Source organism: Anabrus simplex, chromosome 9 (genome assembly GCF_040414725.1).
Source record: "Anabrus simplex isolate iqAnaSimp1 chromosome 9, ASM4041472v1, whole genome shotgun sequence".
NCBI lineage: Eukaryota > Metazoa > Arthropoda > Insecta > Orthoptera > Tettigoniidae > Anabrus > Anabrus simplex.
The window spans coordinates 167,915,201-167,933,022 of record NC_090273.1 but is presented as its reverse complement, the minus strand read 5'-3'; the positions used below and the strand labels follow the sequence as shown (position 1 = coordinate 167,933,022).

General features: G+C 49.4%; 1 protein-coding gene across 9 annotated transcripts in view; it reads left to right on the top strand.

The window, feature by feature from the left end:
- The window catches only part of LOC136881194 (protein turtle), an 850,346-nt gene that overhangs the window by 169,433 nt on the left and 663,091 nt on the right, over positions 1-17,822 (top strand). For all 9 annotated transcript variants that reach the window (XM_067153896.2, XM_067153892.2, XM_067153894.2 and 6 more), the window contains exon 3: positions 4,437-4,465. The gene's annotated coding sequence lies outside the window, so the exon portion shown is untranslated. The remainder of the gene's footprint in view (positions 1-4,436; positions 4,466-17,822) is intronic.

Sequence of the window (17,822 nt, the reverse complement as noted above, 5' to 3'; positions counted from 1 at the left end):
TCGCTGCAACACGTGCAAACCCTGGCCTTCGCGATGCAGGTTTAAACTTGTTCGATAGCGCTCTAAAGCTATGCCTTGACATAGGAGGAGGCCTTAACAGCCTATGTATAGCCGCTATTGTTTAAAGATGTCCGCTGACAGCTGTCAAAAAAGCACATAGAATTTTTCAAATTACCCGCCACCACATTTCAAAGGTATAAGGTTTAGTGCTGTAAAGATAGCAGCACGATGCTCTGTTGATTAAAGATGGGAGGTGTCAAAAATGCACGTGGAACTTTTCAAGATGCCCTCCACCACATGTATAAGGATGAACTATAGTGCCGTAAAGATAGCAGCACGATGCGTTGTTGTTTAAAGATGGCGGATGACAGCTGTCAAAACCACGTAGATTTTTCAAATTGCCTGCCAGCACATTTCAAAGGTAATAGTTAAAGATGACAGCTGTCAAAAACACGTGGACATTGCCGCCACCACATTTCAAAGGTAGTAGTTAAAGATGGCAGCACGATGCTTTGTTGATTAAAGATGGCCGCTGTCAACAAGAACGTAGCTTTGTTTACAAACATGAGCACGTGGAAATTCAAATTGCGGTCCACCGCATGCATAACAGCAGCCGCCATCTTGCGCAGTAGCCTCTAAGCTAGCTTTCTTCATAAGAGCCTGTGTAAAGCCGCCATCTTGTGCGAGCACCCCTAGGCCGTCTCGTAAGGAGCTGTGTATAGCCGCCGTGTTGTGGCCGCCATCTTGCACAAGCATCCCTAGGTTGTCTCATAAGAGCAGCAGCCATCTTGTAGCCACCATCTTGCGTTGGCACCCTTAAGGCGTCTCATAAGGAGCTGTGTATAGCCGCCATCTTGTGCAGTTGGCTTCGGGAAGGGCATCCGGCCGGAAAACTGAGGTTAGACTCTGCCATAAGGTTAGACTTGATGTCTTGTGCGTTAAAAGTTAGGTTAAACCCCTCTAAGATAGCGGAGTGACGTTAGGCTCGCGTCAGAAAGGGCATCCGGCTGTAAAACTGATGTTAAACCCCCATGAGGTTAGGCTAGCTGTCTTCCGCATAATACGTTAGGTTAAGCCCCTCTAAGATGTCGGATGTGATGTTAGGGTCGCGCTCTTAGCCAGCACAGTCTGTGAGGAGGAGGCCTGTGCGGAGGGCCTGTGGAGGAGGAGGAGAAAGGGGCCTCTGAGGAGGGACCGAGGAGTAGGAGGTTCCAGAACTATCCATTTATACTACTCCGGTTATATCACTTTGTTGATTATAGCAGAAGAGCGACAGGTCATGTCACATTGTTGATTATAACAGGAGATGTAATAAATACAGGTCATATAACATTGTTGATGATAACAAGTGAAGTAACAACCACAGGTCATATCACTCCAAGACCATGAGCGCAAATGACGTAGCGATGACTTGGCAGAAACACCAGCAGTATTACACAATGTAGCAATGTCACATCCACATGTGACATACAGCAACTCTTTACTGTACACGTATTTGTGTTAATCGGCACACACGTATCCTACATACATATAACTACGATCACGCAAGCGACAACCATTGCAGAATTGAATTGAATAAGAATGATAATATAATAATAGTAATCTCAAGATAAAATCATAATAATACGGACATAATAATAATAATAATAATATTAATGATACAATAATAATAATAATAATATCACAGATAAAATAATAAAAATAATAAAAATGTGCGAGAAAAATTCTCATATCTTTGATATTTGATAAAATGTACGGATGTTGAAAAACATAATTATTGTTGTTTACTCTTTTAAAGTGTTTATATGTGTCAAGGATTAAGGTCAATCTTATATATATATATATATAATGTTGTTCATAAATCAATCGATTCTATGTTCTTCGATTTATTTATGAGGGAGGCGAAAAGTAACGGTTCAAATCCCGTATTTTTATTTATTATTTTATTTATTGTCATCGTAGATAACTGTCCAGTATCCCATTCTCTCTCTTTCATACAATTCACAAGATTATAACACTTAATTGAACACACACAAATAATTTTAAATCATTATACAACATTCTTCTTTTTTTAACATATCAAAACTTTTTGTGAAATATCACTTATGTGAGAACTTTCCTCGCATATTGTTATCGTAGATAACTGTCCAATGTCTCGTTCTTCGCTTTGCCATACAATACATGACAATGTAGCACTTATTCTTCCAATACACCCATACGACTCTTGGTTCACACGTGAATTTACATATGTTAGTTTTATTTTGCCAGTTTCTCGCAAGGATTAATCATGTTATTATTATATCAACAAATCTCACGTGAAGTACTTCTGTACATTCCTAATGTTATAAGTACCGACAATCTTCCCTTCCTGATCTTTTAAGGAATATGCACACTTCCCAATACGGTTCACAATAGTGAAATGCCCCTGATACAAAAGAAAGAATTTGGACATATTTCCCGCCTCTGCAGATGATGGGAATAGAACTCCGAGTAGCACCTTGTCAGCCAAACTGAATTCGTCCAATGTTGCCCTTATTATTTTACATATCTCAAAAATCACACCCTCCTTGGCAACAATAATTAAAGAATTAACACTATGGCTACAAGATGGTTCAATTATTCCGTAATCCAGCATAATGTTTATTTGTTTTTCGGCGTCACTAGCATATTCAAGTTGAATGCGGTACTTACCTCCCACAAATGATGAATGGACATGTACTACAAATTTATGTTCATATACGTGTTCTACCTCACTTAAGCACTAAATACATCTCGAAGCTTACTTAACATCGAACACAATTACTCCTGTAATTCACTCAAATTACCTCGCGTCACTACCTTATACCGACTATCCCTCGGATCCTGGTCGTATAGGCTTGTGACACATATCACAACATTTTGTAAATATGCTGTATATATTGTATAGCGCTACTATACATTGTAGTAAACGCTTTATCTCAGTTGTGATAATACATATCATAAACTAAAAATATTGATTTATTTCAATAAGCCTATCCTTTAATCACCAGTCCTATTACCACAATTCAATTTCTACTCTCATCAACGAACATATGTGGAGCTATCTACTGTGCTACAGGTGAGTATTATTCCACGCAGACGTTTTAAAGAACTTGTCCATGATCGCGTTAGCAGATAGGTTAATCTAGCACTCTTTAGCATCAAACTTGGGCCAGTAACGCCCTTGTAAGGTTAAGCCTGGAATCGATTCTATGGTCTATAAGGTGAAAGTTGGAGTCGAGTCCGTGCCTGTTAGGTTAAGCGTGCACTTACGAGAAGGAAGAGGAGATATTAATACGCTACCAAGTCCACGAGGAGGAGGAATGACTCGCAGTCGCTTAGCTTCGAGTTTCAAAGATGTTTCACAATATTACACCCCTATGAATAAAGCAAATGTATTTCGCCTTACATCATCCCCGTAGTCCCGTGCCGCCATCTTGTTTCAAGTTCAGCTCCAAAAGCCGTGCACAATATCACATTTTAGTTAGCTTAAGCCTGAGAGCGAATCTCAAACTTGAGACTGTAAGGTTAAGTCTGGCATCAAATGCTAGTACTCTCGTTCATAATCACGCTGGCAGTTGGGTTAAGATGGCATTCTTGGGTCTGTAAAGCTAACGCCCTTAAACATAGGGTTCAATCCAAGGCCTGTGAGGTTAAGCTTGGAGTCGAATCCGTTCCTGTTAAGTTAAGCTTACACTCTTGACTATAATCACGTTAGCAGTTGGGTGCAGCTTGCAGTTTTTGGTATCAAAGTTGGGTCTGTAAGGTTAACGCCCTTAATCCTACGGTCGAACGCGTGGTCTGTAAGGTTAAGCCTGAACACGTAGCCAGTGTAACATCATGTGAGGTTAAGGGTGAACTCTTAGCCAAACGCCATACTTTTCAAATCGCCTGCCAAGTAAGGTCATTTGAGGTTACTCATGCAGTCTTAATCAGCACATTCCATGAGGTGGAGGCCTCTCTCGGGGGCCGGGTGGTAGTGGTGGTGGCCGCAAAACCACCGAAAATATCTACTAATGAAATCAATGAAATGTACTATAAAGTAAAAAAATGAAAAATTTACAAAAATTACAAAATGAAAGTCTCCCACCTGTCGTACACAGGACAGTACAGTGTTAACTCTTATATTCTCACAATCTGACAAAAAGGACTCTGTATACTAACGTAAAATATTGTTGAGAGATGAGTTAATGACTGCTCAGGCAAAATAAAAACACGCATTTCTATACTAACGTTCTAATTGATAACAGTGAAGACACTCCTTGCTATTATTTCAAACATTTTTAAAAATACATTCACTGGTGTAGTTCAGATGTCGTAGAACAGCAGTAGTAATCGGAAGCTGAAGTAAAATGCATTTGAATAACCTGTATTAAAAATGAACCTATTCCATTCCTAAGTGTTTTCTCTTTTTGCAGACAGCTGAGGCGCGGCGGATTAGGGCATGGTGAGTACCTACTCTACTACTACTTCTTTAGGACCCTTCCATACTTCTTTACAAAATGCGTACTATTCCGCTGTGATGTCCCTTGTTCGCCCAGCCACATAGTCGTGTAGGTGGCTGCCACTGCATTCAAGCCTCAGTGCCCATTTAATGTAAACAAAGACTAAATTGAGAAGGCAAGTACAAAGCGTGTGTGTTCTCGTCGGCGTTTAGTAGGAACATTGATCACTCAGCTATCAGTGGGGGTGCTAGAATAACACTTACAGTAGCCCCTGCTTGTAGTAAAAGGCGACTAAAAGGGGCCCCACTGGATCTCATTCTTGCGAGCGTGTGTTGGCGGCCCTTTATATGAGCTTTGGTATTGCTTCAACATACTTCTGCCAGACTCCACACCTTCATCTACCTTGCACGACCTCTCTTGTTCAACGCTTGTTCTTTTCCGACCCCAAGAACTAGCGAGTCATTCATTTTCACGCCCATCGCGCCCCTTCTCTTTCTTTGGCCGATAACTTCATTTCCGAAGTGTCGGATGCTTTTCATTTCTTCACTTCGGTTAGTGGTATTAGAGGATGGTAGCCTTGTTGTACAACATCTTAAAAATTAATCACGACAATAAAATGAGTTACCCAAGATTCTTCTCAAGTGATATTTAATCGGTTTAATACTTGCTCCGAAGTGCGCTGAACTGGGAAGTATGGAATTCCTTAGTAGCGATTCGGCGCAATGCAATTCCACATGCGCCCGGGAGACTCGATCCTCTAAGAATAACCTGCTACAGGCCCCATCTACTAGGAGGGCTCCGCTAAGTGTCCCACCTTCAGTTCACACCCTGGATGAAAGTAGGGCCTTAACACCACGCCCTGGCTAAGAGTAGGGCCGTACCCTCACACCCTGGCTAAGAATGGTGCCTTAACCTCACACCCTGGCTAAGAGTGTAGCCTTAACCTCACATCCTGGCTGAGAGTGGGCCTTAACCTCACACCATGGATATTATTGGGGCCTTAACCTCATACCATGGCTATTATTGGGGCCTTAACCTCATACCGTAGCTAAGAGGGGCCTTAAGCTCACATCATGATTAAGAGTGGGCCCTTAACCTCACACCCTGGCTAAGAGTGGGCCCATAACCTCACACCCAGGCTAAGAGTGGTGCCTTAACCTCACACCCTGCAAAGAGTGGAGCCTTAACCACACACCCTGGCTAAGAGGGGTCTTAACCTCACACCCTGGCTAAGATTGGTGCCCTAACATCACACCCTGCAAAGAACGGAGCCTTACCCACACACCCCGGCTAAGAGTGGTGCCTTAACCTCAAACCCTGCAAAGAGTGGAGCCTTACACTCACACCCCGCCTAAGAGTGGTGCCTTACCCTCAAACCCTGGCTAAGACGGGCCTTACCCTCACACCCTGGCTAAGAGTGGTGCCTTAACCTTACACAGTGCCAAAGATTGGTGCCCTAACCTCACACCCCGGCTAAGAGGGGCCTTACCCTCACACCCCGGCTAAGAGGGGCCTTACCCTCACACCCCGGCTAAGAGGGGCCTTACCCTCACACCCTGGCTAAGCGGGGTCTTACCCTCACACCCCGGTGAAGAGGGGCCTTACCCTCACACCCTGGCTAAGAGGGGCCTTACCCTCACATCCTGGCTAAGAGTGGTGCCTTAACATCACACCCTGCAAAGAGTGGAGCCTTAACCACACACCCTGGCTAAGAGGGGCCTTAACCTCAAGCCCTGGCTAAGATTGGTGCCCTAACCCTCACACCCAGGCTAAGAGTGGTGCCTTACCCTCACACCCTGGCTATAACCTTACACCCTGGCAAAGAGTAGAGCCTTAACCGCACACCCTGGCTAAGAGTGGAGCCTTAACCTCACACCCTGGCTAAGAGTGGAGCCTTAACCTCACACCCTGGCTAAGAGTGGAGCCATAACCTCACACCCTAGCTGAGGGTAGTGCCTTAACCTCACACCATGGCTAAGAGTGGGGCCTTAACCTCACAGTATGGCTAATAGTCGGGCCTTAACCTCACACCCTGGCTGAGAGTGGGGCTTAACCTCACACACTGGCTGAGAGTGGGGCCTTAACCTCACACACTGGCTGAGAGTGGGGCCTTAACCTCACACCCTGGCTAAGGGTGGTGCTTTAACCTCACATCCTGACTAAGAGTTGGGCCTTAACCCCACACCCTGGCTAAGATTGATGCCTTATCCCCACACCCTGGCTAAGATTGGTGCCTTAACCCCACACCCTGGCTAAGATTGGTGCCTTAACCTCACACCCTGGCTAAGGGTGGTGCCTTAACCACACACCCTGGCTAAGATTGGTGCCTGAGCTTTCATCCGGGAGATAGCAGGTTCGAATCCCACTATCGGCAGCCCTGAAGATGGTTTTCCGTGGATTCGCATTTTCACACCAGGCAAAGGCTGGAGCTGTACCTTAATTAATGCCACGGCCGCTTCCTTCAAATTCCTAGGCCCTTCCTCTCCCATCGTCGCCATAAGACCTATCTGTGTCGGTGCGACAAAAAGACCCTAGCAAAAAAAAAGATAGGTGCCTTAACCTCACATCCTGGCTAAGAGTTGGGCCATAACCTCACATCCTGGCTAAGATTGGTGCTTTAACCTCACACCCTGGCTAAGATTGCTGCCTCAACCTCACACTACGGCTAAGTGTGGTACCGTAACCTCACCATGGCTACGGGTGGTGCCTTAACCTCACACTCTGGCTAAGAGTGAGGCATTAAACTCTTACCCCAGTTAAGAGTAGGGCATTTTCCTCACACCGTGGCTAAGAGTGGGACCTCATCCTGACACCCTGGCCAAGAGGGGCCTTATCCTCACACCATGGCCAAGAGGGGCCTTAACCTCACACGATGGGTAAGTGTGGTGCCGTAACCTCACCATGGCTAAGAGTGGGCCTTTACCTCACACCCTAGCTAAGAGGGGTCTTAACGTCACACAATGGCTAAAAGTGGTGCCTTAACATCACACCCTGGCTAAGGGTGGTGACTTAACCTCACAACCTGGCTAAGAGTGGGGCCTTAACCTCACAGTATGGCCAATAGTAGTGCCTTAACCTAACACCCTGGGTGAGAGCGGGGCTTAACCTCACACCCTGGGTGAGAGTGGGGCCTTAACCTCACACCCTGGCTAAGATTGGTGCCTTAACCTCACACCCTGGTTAAGGGTGGAGCCTTAACCTCACATCCTGCCTAAGAGTTGGGCCTTAACCTCACACCCTGGATAAGATTGGTGCCTTAACCTCACACCCTGGCTAAGATTGGTGCCTTAACCTCACACTATGGGTAAGTGTGGTACCGTAACCTCACCATGGCTAAGGGTGGTGCCTTAAGCTCACACTCTGGCTAAGAGTGAGGCCTTAAACTCTTACCCCGGTTAAGAGTGGGGCATTTTCCTCACACCGTATCTAAGAGTTGGGTCTTAACCTCACACCCTGACCAAGAGGTGCCCTAACCTCAAACTATGGCTAAGTGTGGTGCCGTAACCTCACCATGGCTGAGGGTGGGCCTTAACCTCACACCCTGGCTAAGAGGGGTCTTAACGTCACACAATGGCTAAAAGTGGTGCCTTATCCACACACCCTGGCTAAGGTTGGTGCCTTGCCCTCACACCCTGGCAAATAGTGGGGCCTTAACCTCACAGTATGGCAAAGAGTAGCGCCTTAACCTCACACCCTCACCAAGAGGAGCCCTAACCTCACCCTGGCTAGGATTGCTGCCTTAACCTCACACCTTGGTTAAGGGTGGTGCCTTATCCTCACATCCAGGCTAAGAGTTGGGCCTTAACCTCACACCCTGGCTAGGATTGGTGCCTTAACCTCTCACCCTGGCTAAGATTGGTGCCTTAAACTCACACCCAGGCTAAGGGTGGTGCATTAACCTCACACCCTGGCTAAGATTGGTGCCTTAACCTCACACCCTGGATAAGTGTGGTGCCGTAACCTCACCATGGCTGAGAGTGGGCCTTAACCACACACCCTGGCTAAGAGGGGTCTCAACGTCACACAATGGCTAAAAGTGGTGCCTTATCCTCACACCCTGGCGAAGGGTGGTGTCTTAACCTCACACCCTGGCTAAGGGTGGTGCCTTGCCCACACACCCTGGCAAATAGTGAGGCCTTAACCTCACAGTATGGCTAATAGTAGGGCCTTAACCTCTCACCCTGACCAAGAGGGGCCCTAACCTCACACCCTGGCTAGGATTGGTGCCTTAACCTCACACCTTGGTTAAGGGTGGTGCCTTAACCTCACATCCTGGCTAAGAGTTGGGCCTTAAACTCATATCCTGGCTAAGATTGGTGCCTTAACTTCTCACCCTGGCTAAGATTGGTGCCTTAACCTCACACCCAGGCTAAGGGTGGTGCATTAACATAACACCCTGGCTAAGATTGGTGCCTTAACCTCACACCCTGGTTAAGGGTGGTGCCTTAACCTCACATCCTGGCTGAGAGTTTGGCCTTAACCTCACACTATGGTTAAGTGTGGTACCGTAACCTCACCATTGCTAAAGGTGGTGCCTTAACCTCACACTCTGGCTAAGAGTGAGGCCTTAACCTCTTACCCCGGTTAAGAGCGGGGCATTTTCCTCACACAGTAGCAACGAGTGGGGCCTTAACCTCACACCCTGGCCAAGAGAGTCCTCAACTTCACACTATGGCTAAGAGGGGTCTTAACGTCACACAATGGCTAAAAGTGGTGCCTTAACTTTACACCCTGTCTAAGAGTCGCGCCTTAACCTCACAGTATGGCTAATAGTAGGGCCTTAACCTCACACCCTGGCTAAGATTGGTGCCTTAACCTCACACCCTGGCTAAGGGTGGTGCCTTAACCTCACACCCTGGCTAAGATTGGTGCCTTAACCTCACACCGTTTTTAAGGGTGGTGCCTTAACCTCACATCCCGGCTAAGAGTTGGGCCTTAACCTCACTATGGCTAAGTGTGGAGCCGTAACCTCACCATGGCTAAGAGTGGGCCTTAACCTCACACCCTGGCTAAGAGGGGTCTTAACGTCACAAATTGCCTAAAAGTGGTGCCTTATCCTCACACCCTGGCGAAGGGTGGGGCCTTAACCTCACACCGTGGTTAAGGGTGGTGCCTTAACCTCACATCCTGGCTAAGAGTTTGGCCTTAACCTCACACTGTGGCTATGTGTGGAGCCGTAACCTCACCATGGCTAAGAGTGGGCCTTAACCTCACACCCTGGCTAAGAGGGGTCTTAACGTCACACAATGGCTAAACGTGGTGCCTTAACCTCACACCCTGGCTAAGGTTAGTGCCTTAACCTCACACCCTGGCTAAGAGTGGGGCCTTAACCTCACAGTATGGCGAATAGTCGGGCCTTAACCTCACACCCTGGCTGAGAGTGGGGCTTAACCTCACACCCTGGCTGAGAGTCAGGCCTTAACCTCACACCCTGGCTAAGGGTGGTGCTTCAACCTCACATCCTTTCTAAGAGTTGGGCCTTAACCTCACATCCTGGCTAAGACTTGGGCCTTACCCCACACCCTGGCTAAGATTGGTGCCTGAGCTTGCATCCGGTAGATAGCAGGTTCGAATCCCACTATCGGCAGCCCTGAAGATGGTTTTCCGTGGATTCGCACTTTTCACACCAGGCAAAGGCTGGGGCTGTACCTTAATTAAGGCTACGGCCGCTTCCTTCCAATTTCTAGGCCTTTCCTGTCCCATCGTCGCCATAGGAACTATCTGTGTCGGTGCGACGTAAAGACCCTAGCAAAAAAAGATTGGTACTGTAACCTCACCATGGCTAAGGGTGGTGCCTTAACCTCACACTCTGGCTAAGAGTGAGGCCTTAAACTCTTACCCCAGTTAAGAGTGGGGCATTTTCCTCACACCGTGGCTAAGAGTGGGACCTTATTCTCACACCGTGGCCAAGAGGGGCCTTATCCTCACACCCTGGCCAAGAGGGGCCTTAACCTCGCACGATGGGTAAGTGTGGTGCCGTAACCTCACACCCTGGCTAAGGGTGGTGACAACCTCACACCCTGGCTAAGAGTGGGGCCTTAACCTCGCATTATGGCTAATAGTAGTGCCTTACCCTCACACCCTGGGTGAGAGCGGGGCTTAACCTCACACCCTGGGTGAGAGTGGGGCCTTAACCTCACACCGTGGCTAAGGGCGGTGCCTTAACCTCACATCCTGGCTAAGAGTTGGGCCTTAACCTCACATCCTTGCTAAGAGTTGGGCCTTAACCTCACACCCTGGCTAAGATTGGTGCCTTAACCTCACGAACTGGCTAAGGTTGGTGCCTTAACCTCACACCCTGGCTAAGATTGGTGCCTTAACCTCCACCCTGGTTAAGGGTGGTGCCTTAATCTCACATCCTGGCTAAGAGTTGGGCATTAACCTCACACCCTGGCTAGGATTGGTGCCTTAACCTCTCACCCTGGCTAAGATTGGTGTCTTAACCTCACACCCTGCCTAAGATTGGTGCCTTAACCTCACACTATGGGTAAGTGTGGTACCGTAACCTCACTATGGCTAAGGGTGGTTCCTTACCCTCACACTCTGGCTAAGAGAGAGGCCTTAAACTGTTACCCCGGTTAAGAGTGGGGCATTTTCCTCACACCGTATCTAAGAGTGGGGCCTTAACCTCACACCCTGGCCAAGAGGGGCCTTATCCTCACACCATGGCCAAGAGGGGCCTTAACCTCACACGATGGGTAAGTGTGGTGCCGTAACCTCACCATGGCTAAGAGTGGGCCTTTACCTCACACCCTAGCTAAGAGGGGTCTTAACGTCACACAATGGCTAAAAGTGGTGCCTTAACATCACACCCTGGCGAAGGGTGGTGACTTAAGCTCACACCCTGGCTAAGAGTGGGGCCTTAACCTCACAGTATGGCTAATAGTAGTGCCTTAACCTCACACCCTGGGTGAGAGCGGGGCTTAACCTCACACCCTGGGTGAGAGCGGGGCCTTAACCTCACACCCTGGCTAAGATTGGTGCCTTAACCTCACACCCTGGTTAAGGGTGGAGTCTTAACCTCACATCCTGCCTAAGAGTTGGGCCTTAACCTCACACCCTGGATAAGATTGGTGCCTTAACCTCACACCCTGGCTAAGATTGGTGCCTTAACCTCACACTATGGGTAAGTGTGGTACCGTAACCTCACCATGGCTAAGGGTGGTGCCTTAAGCTCACACTCTGGCTAAGAGTGAGGCCTTAAACTCTTACCCCGGTTAAGAGTGGGGCATTTTCCTCACACCGTATCTAAGAGTTGGGTCTTAACCTCACACCCTGACCAAGAGGTGCCCTAACCTCAAACTATGGCTAAGTGTGAGGCAGTAACCTCACCATGGCTGAGGGTGGGCCTTAACCTCACACCCTGGCTAAGAGGGGTCTTAGCGTCACACAATGGCTAAAAGTGGTGCCTTATCCTCGCACCCTGGCTAAGGGTGGTGCCTTGCCCTCACACCCTGGCAAATAGTGGGGCCTTAACCTCACAGTATGGCTAAGAGTAGGGCCTTAACCTCACACCCTCACCAAGAGGGGCCCTAACCTCACACCCTGGCTAGGATTGCTGCCTTAACCTCACACCTTGGTTAAGGGTGGTGCCTTAACCTCACATCCAGGCTAAGAGTTGGGCCTTAACCACACACCCTGGCTAAGATTGGTGCCTTAACCTCTCACCCTGGCTAAGAGTTGGGCCTTAAACTCACATCCTGGCTAAGATTGGTGCCTTAACTTCTCACCCTGGCTAAGATTGGTGCCTTAACCTCACACCCAGGCTAAGGGTGGTGCATTAACATCACACCCTGACTAAGATTGGTGCCTTAACCTCACACCCTGGTTAAGGGTGGTGCCTTAACCTCACATCCTGGCTGAGAGTTTGGCCTTAATCGCACACTATGGTTAAGTGTGGTACCGTAACCTCACCATTGCTAAGGGTGGTGCCTTAACCTCACACTCTGGCTAAGAGTGAGGCCTTAACCTCTTACCCCGGTTAAGAGCGGGGCATTTTCCTCACACAGTAGCAACCAGTGGGGCCTTAACCTCACACCCTGGCCATGAGGGGCCTTAACCTCACACTATGGCTAAGGGGGGTCTTAACGTCACACAATGGCTAAAAGTGGTGCCTTAACCTTACACCCTGTCTAAGAGTCGCGCCTTAACCTCACAGTATGGCTAATAGTAGGGCCTTAACCTCACACCCTGGCTAAGATTGGTGCCTTAACCTCACACCCTGGCTAAGGGTGGTGCCTTAACCTCACACCCTGGCTATGATTGGTGCCTTAACCTCACACCGTTTTTAAGGGTGGCGCCTTAACCTCACATCCTGGCTAAGAGTTGGGCCTTAACCTCACACTATGGCTAAGTGTGGAGCCGTAACCTCACCATGGCTAAGAGTGGGCCTTAACCTCACACCCTGGCTAAGAGGGGTCTTAACGTCACAAACTGGCTAAAAGTGGTGCCTTATCCTCACACCCTGGCGAAGGGTGGGGCCTTAACCTCACACCGTGGTTAAGGGTGGTGCCTTAACCTCACATCCTGGCTAAGAGTTGGGCCTTAACCTCACACTGTGGCTATGTGTGGAGCCGTAACCTCACCATGGCTAAGAGTGGGCCTTAACCTCACACCCTGGCTAAGAGGGGTCTTAACCTCACACCCTGGCTAAGGTTAGTGCCTTAACCTCACACCCTGGCTAAGGTTAGTGCCTTAACCTCACACCCTGGCTAAGATTGGTGCCCTAACATCACACCCTGCAAAGAACGGAGCCTTACCCACACACCCCGGCTAAGAGTGGTGCCTTAACCTCAAACCCTGCAAAGAGTGGAGCCTTACACTCACACCCCGCCTAAGAGTGGTGCCTTACCCTCAAACCCTGGCTAAGACGGGCCTTACCCTCACACCCTGGCTAAGAGTGGTGCCTTAACCTTACACAGTGCCAAAGATTGGTGCCCTAACCTCACACCCCGGCTAAGAGGGGCCTTACCCTCACACCCCGGCTAAGAGGGGCCTTACCCTCACACCCCGGCTAAGAGGGGCCTTACCCTCACACCCTGGCTAAGCGGGGTCTTACCCTCACACCCCGGTGAAGAGGGGCCTTACCCTCACACCCTGGCTAAGAGGGGCCTTACCCTCACATCCTGGCTAAGAGTGGTGCCTTAACATCACACCCTGCAAAGAGTGGAGCCTTAACCACACACCCTGGCTAAGAGGGGCCTTAACCTCAAGCCCTGGCTAAGATTGGTGCCCTAACCCTCACACCCAGGCTAAGAGTGGTGCCTTACCCTCACACCCTGGCTATAACCTTACACCCTGGCAAAGAGTAGAGCCTTAACCGCACACCCTGGCTAAGAGTGGAGCCTTAACCTCACACCCTGGCTAAGAGTGGAGCCTTAACCTCACACCCTGGCTAAGAGTGGAGCCATAACCTCACACCCTGGCTAAGAGGGGCCATACACTCACACCGAGGCTAAGAGTGGTGCCTTAACCTTACACCCTGGCTAATAGCGGGGCCTTAACCACACACCCCGGATAAGAGTGGAGATTTAACCACACATTCTGGCTAAAAGTGGGGCATTAACCTCACACCCTGGCTGAGAGGGGGCCTTAACCTCACACCATGACTGAGAGTGGACCTTAACCTCACACCATGACTAAGAGGGGCCTTAACCTCACACCATGGCTATGATTGGGGCCGTAACCTCATACCATGGCAAGGATGGGGCCTTAACCTCACATCATGACTAAGAGGGGCCTTAACCTCACACCCTGACTTAGAGAGGCCTTAACATCACAACACGGCAAAGGGTGGAGACTTAACCTCATATTATGGCTTAGAGAGGAGCCTTAACCCCACACCATGGGTAAGAGAGGTGCTTTAAACTCACACCCTGGCTAAGAAAGGTGCCTTAAACTCACACCCCGATAAGATTTGGCCTTAGCCTCACACCCTGGCTAAGAGTGGTGTCTTAACCTCACACCCTGGCTAAGAGTGGGGCCTTAACTTCTCACCCTGTCTAACAGTGGAGACTTGACCGCACACTCTAGCTAAGAGAGGTGCCATAACCTCACACCCTACTTAGAGTAGGCCTTAACCTCACACGATGACTAAGAGGGGCCTTAACCTCACACCATGGCTAAGAGTGGAGCCTTAACCTCACACCACGGCTAAGAGCGGACCTTAACCTCACACCCTAGCGAAGAGGGGCCTTAACCTCACACTATGGCCAAGAGGGGCCTTAACCTCACACAAGGGCTGAAAATGGTGTCTTAACCTCACAACCTGGTTAAGAGAGTTGCCTTAACCTCACACTCTGGCTAAGATAGTTGCCTTAACCTCACACTCTGGCTAAGATAGTTGCCATAACCTCACACTCTGGCTAAGAGTGAGGCCTTAACCTCTTACCCCGGTTAAGAGTGGAGCATTTTCCTCACACCGTGGCTACGAATGGTGCCTTAACCTCACACCCTGGCTAAGAGGGGTCTTAACCTCACACTATGGCTAAGAGGGGCCTTAACCTCACACTATGGCTAAGGGTGGTGCCTTAACCTCACACTCTGGCTATGAGTGAGGCCTTAACCTCTTACCCCGGTTAAGAGTGGGGCATTTTCCTCACACCGTGGCTAAGAGTGGGGCCTTAACCTCACACCCTGGCCAAGAGGGGCCTTAACCTCACACTATGGCTAAGTGTGGAGCCGTAACCTTACCATGGCTAAGAGTGGGCCTTAACCTTACACCCTGGCTAAGAGGGGTCTTAACGTCACACAGTGGCTAAAAGTGGTGCCTTAACCTCACACCCTAGCTGAGGGTAGTGCCTTAACCTCACACCATGGCTAAGAGTGGGGCCTTAACCTCACAGTATGGCTAATAGTCGGGCCTTAACCTCACACCCTGGCTGAGAGTGGGGCTTAACCTCACACACTGGCTGAGAGTGGGGCCTTAACCTCACACACTGGCTGAGAGTGGGGCCTTAACCTCACACCCTGGCTAAGGGTGGTGCTTTAACCTCACATCCTGACTAAGAGTTGGGCCTTAACCCCACACCCTGGCTAAGATTGATGCCTTATCCCCACACCCTGGCTAAGATTGGTGCCTTAACCCCACACCCTGGCTAAGATTGGTGCCTTAACCTCACACCCTGGCTAAGGGTGGTGCCTTAACAACACACCCTGGCTAAGATTGGTGCCTGAGCTTTCATCCGGGAGATAGCAGGTTCGAATCCCACTATCGGCAGCCCTGAAGATGGTTTTCCGTGGATTCGCATTTTCACACCAGGCAAAGGCTGGGGCTGTACCTTAATTAATGCCACGGCCGCTTCCTTCAAATTCCTAGGCCCTTCCTCTCCCATCGTCGCCATAAGACCTATCTGTGTCGGTGCGACAAAAAGACCCTAGCAAAAAAAAAGATTGGTGCCTTAACCTCACATCCTGGCTAAGAGTTGGGCCATAACCTCACATCCTGGCTAAGATTGGTGCTTTAACCTCACACCCTGGCTAAGATTGCTGCCTCAACCTCACACTACGGCTAAGTGTGGTACCGTAACCTCACCATGGCTACGGGTGGTGCCTTAACCTCACACTCTGGCTAAGAGTGAGGCATTAAACTCTTACCCCAGTTAAGAGTAGGGCATTTTCCTCACACCGTGGCTAAGAGTGGGACCTCATCCTGACACCCTGGCCAAGAGGGGCCTTATCCTCACACCATGGCCAAGAGGGGCCTTAACCTCACACGATGGGTAAGTGTGGTGCCGTAACCTCACCATGGCTAAGAGTGGGCCTTTACCTCACACCCTAGCTAAGAGGGGTCTTAACGTCACACAATGGCTAAAAGTGGTGCCTTAACATCACACCCTGGCTAAGGGTGGTGACTTAACCTCACAACCTGGCTAAGAGTGGGGCCTTAACCTCACAGTATGGCCAATAGTAGTGCCTTAACCTAACACCCTGGGTGAGAGCGGGGCTTAAACTCACACCCTGGGTGAGAGTGGGGCCTTAACCTCACACCCTGGCTAAGATTGGTGCCTTAACCTCACACCCTGGTTAAGGGTGGAGCCTTAACCTCACATCCTGCCTAAGAGTTGGGCCTTAACCTCACACCCTGGATAAGATTGGTGCCTTAACCTCACACCCTGGCTAAGATTGGTGCCTTAACCTCACACTATGGGTAAGTGTGGTACCGTAACCTCACCATGGCTAAGGGTGGTGCCTTAAGCTCACACTCTGGCTAAGAGTGAGGCCTTAAACTCTTACCCCGTTTAAGAGTGGGGCATTTTCCTCACACCGTATCTAAGAGTTGGGTCTTAACCTCACACCCTGACCAAGAGGTGCCCTAACCTCAAACTATGGCTAAGTGTGGTGCCGTAACCTCACCATGGCTGAGGGTGGGCCTTAACCTCACACCCTGGCTAAGAGGGGTCTTAACGTCACACAATGGCTAAAAGTGGTGCCTTATCCACACACCCTGGCTAAGGTTGGTGCCTTGTCCTCACACCCTGGCAAAAAGTGGGGCCTTAACCTCACAGTATGGCAAAGAGTAGCGCCTTAACCTCACACCCTCACCAAGAGGAGCCCTAACCTCACCCTGGCTAGGATTGCTGCCTTAACCTCACACCTTGGTTAAGGGTGGTGCCTTATCCTCACATCCAGGCTAAGAGTTGGGCCTTAACCTCACACCCTGGCTAGGATTGGTGCCTTAACCTCTCACCCTGGCTAAGATTGGTGCCTTAAACTCACACCCAGGCTAAGGGTGGTGCATTAACCTCACACCCTGGCTAAGATTGGTGCCTTAACCTCACACCCTGGATAAGTGTGGTGCCGTAACCTCACCATGGCTGAGAGTGGGCCTTAACCACACACCCTGGCTAAGAGGGGTCTCAACGTCACACAATGGCTAAAAGTGGTGCCTTATCCTCACACCCTGGCGAAGGGTGGTGTCTTAACCTCACACCCTGGCTAAGGGTGGTGCCTTGCCCACACACCCTGGCAAATAGTGAGGCCTTAACCTCACAGTATGGCTAATAGTAGGGCCTTAACCTCTCACCCTGACCAAGAGGGGCCCTAACCTCACACCCTGGCTAGGATTGGTGCCTTAACCTCACACCTTGGTTAAGGGTGGTGCCTTAACCTCACATCCTGGCTAAGAGTTGGGCCTTAAACTCATATCCTGGCTAAGATTGGTGCCTTAACTTCTCACCCTGGCTAAGATTGGTGCCTTAACCTCACACCCAGGCTAAGGGTGGTGCATTAACATAACACCCTGGCTAAGATTGTTGCCTTAACCTCACACCCTGGTTAAGGGTGGTGCCTTAACCTCACATCCTGGCTGAGAGTTTGGCCTTAACCTCACACTATGGTTAAGTGTGGTACCGTAACCTC